This window comes from Microtus oregoni, unplaced genomic scaffold, assembly GCF_018167655.1.
Source record: "Microtus oregoni isolate MIOR12 unplaced genomic scaffold, Mior012 000040F_ref0000088, whole genome shotgun sequence".
Taxonomy (NCBI): Eukaryota; Metazoa; Chordata; class Mammalia; order Rodentia; family Cricetidae; genus Microtus; species Microtus oregoni.
Window position 1 is genome coordinate 6,990,399 of NW_024543207.1, and position 2,486 is coordinate 6,992,884.

The following is a 2,486-nucleotide window of genomic DNA, read 5'->3' on the forward strand; positions in this document are numbered from 1 at the left end:
TTTCAGTTTTTCCCAGTATGGTGTAGACTCATGCTGGCCCTGTCCATTTTTCCAGAGTCTCTGTGATTTCGTAAATGTGTCACTCCTGTTGTACTTTGAGGATTTATTTTCTTAGTGTCCCCCACCACCCCTGATTTGTACCATCTTCTTGCCTCCTCTTTTGCCAGGCTGCGTCCGTAATTCAGTGAGACAATTAATGTAATCCATTTAAGACTCAGTGTCCCAAGGGCTCTCAGTCTCTATACTTTATCCAATTGTCGGGCTTTTTGTGTTATGAGATACATCACAGAGGTTTTTAAATCATTTCAATTGCTTTTGACCTTTCAAAACATTATTTTTTTAGATTTTTATTGCCTGCTTTCTATATATCAAATCCCAGTGTAACACACATAAAATCTAGAGATTTATCTGTTTTTTCATAAGAATTTCAAAATTAAGAGGTTGATTTAAAAGAATTTTACAAGTTTTAGAATCTTAACTGTTGAAAATTTATTATGTATACAACATTCAACATCCAAGTATTCCTGCAGGCCAGAAGAAGGCACCAGATCTCATTATGGATGGTTGTGAGCCACCATGTGGTTTCTGGGAATTGAACTCAGGACCTCTGGAAGAGCAGCCAGTGCTCTTAACCACTGAGCCATCTCTCCATCCCTCAAGTGCTTTTTATTTCCATTTGGTTTCTTATTGCTGCTGCACTGCGAATGCATAATTCTGAATGGAAAAAGCGGAGGACTGAAGGGAGCATCAGTTACACATACATGCATATGCCTATGAAAAAAAGAAGACATCACTGGATATATGATACAGCATTAATTTTAGTAAGTGGATGCAAGGACAAACTAAGTATGAATTTCCTAAACATTCCAAATTACCTTTAACTACAAACTTTTTATTTGGTCGAAAGCATCACCCCAGCTCCCTAAAACCCCTTTATACAAAGAGTCTGGAATATTATAATCAGTGGCCTCATCTTAGCCCCTGGCACCCATCTTTGGAATACTAGTCTGGAACTACTCTTCAAGCCCCCTCCCCTGATGGTTTCCTTAGTCTAAACTCCACCTCCGAGAAAGCCAGGCAAATGGCCTCTCAAAGCCTTTGCAATCTCGAGGTCACTTTTACACATGAAGCTCTTCTTTGCTAGTTCCAGGAAGATGGTTGGGGGCGGGGGCACAGAGTACCGTTCTAGGAGGCTCTTGAGGCAGCTGTTACTGTCTTCCTCGTACTTTAAGAACACAGCTGGCAGTCCCAGCACTTTATACATTGCTTTCGCCTGTGCCACCTTCTCTGGGTCCTTCCGCTCAAAATTCTCCTCTAAGATCAGACTCTGTTGCAGAGTGGCTCGTAGCAAACACTGAAACACCAGACAGCTGCATTTATTGTCCTGGATGTCAGTGCTGAACTTTCCAGTCACACTGGGGTCACCAAAGAGATCAAGGTGGTCATCCTGAATCAGAAAGAACTCGCCCATCTCCTGCAGGATCTTCATGGCATTGGCATGTCCCTTCTCCCCATCAATGCCTGCCATGCGCATGGCAGCTGCAACAAGCAGGTAGACAAAATAGAAAGCTGTTTTATACTTGATAAAAGATTTGTACCTCTTTTCAGTGTATCCACCAAGATTCACGTGGCCCCGCGGTGCGCTCATGAGGTCAAGGGTTTGCCCGATCTCTGTCTGATAGGAACTTTGCAGAAAGAGCTCCAGCAGGTTTAGGTTCTCCATGCAGTAGAACTTCAGCAGGCAGTAGATGCAGGCTTCCAGAAGCAGAGCTTCATTAACAGCATCCATGCCTACGCCTGGCTTCCCCTACCAGCAGTTTTGTCCACGGCGAGTGAGAACGGAATCTATGATGTCATCTGACGCAAGAAGGAAAGCCTGGAGCAGTTCAACACACCAACCCACAGTCAGGGTCCGCTGAAGACTCTAGGCCTCCTGTTTCCTTGGCTCCACCAGCTCCCAGAATGCTTGAAGCCCACAGTCAAACCCGGATTGTACTTGCCTCCCACGGCATTGTACTCTAGGACCTCCTTAAGCCAGGTAATGGCACCCGCCTGGCCTGTCTCTGGGTGGCCTAGCTCGTCCTCAGTCAGCACCTTGACAATCTGGGAGAAGTGCTAGATGAAATCCTGCCTGTCTTGGTTACAAGCCTCCAATTTCTGGTTCCCATTCATTCTGGAAGAGGAACTAAATGCTCGGCTCCTTAATCGACTTCTCCCGACTAGAATCTCTATTAGAGAGGACATGATACCTACGTATGCTAGTTATCTTGTGGCTGTCAATTGCTATGACAAATGCATGACAAAAACAGCTTAAAGACAGACATTGTTTTTCCTCCCAGTTAGAGGATAAAGTCCATCATGACAACGAAAGGATGCAGGCAGGAGCTTGAGGCACGTGATCACACTGTATCTATAATCAGGTAGCCAGGAATAATGAATTCTTGTGCTTGCTTCTCTTCTACCTTTTCTCTTTTTTATTCAGGCTG

At 44.5% G+C, this 2,486-nt stretch overlaps 1 pseudogene; it reads right to left on the reverse strand.

Annotated features, from left to right (window-relative positions):
- Window positions 1-1,051: 1,051 nt before the first annotated feature.
- LOC121433614 lies at window positions 1,052-2,190 on the reverse strand (annotated as a pseudogene).
- Window positions 2,191-2,486: the final 296 nt, after the last annotated feature.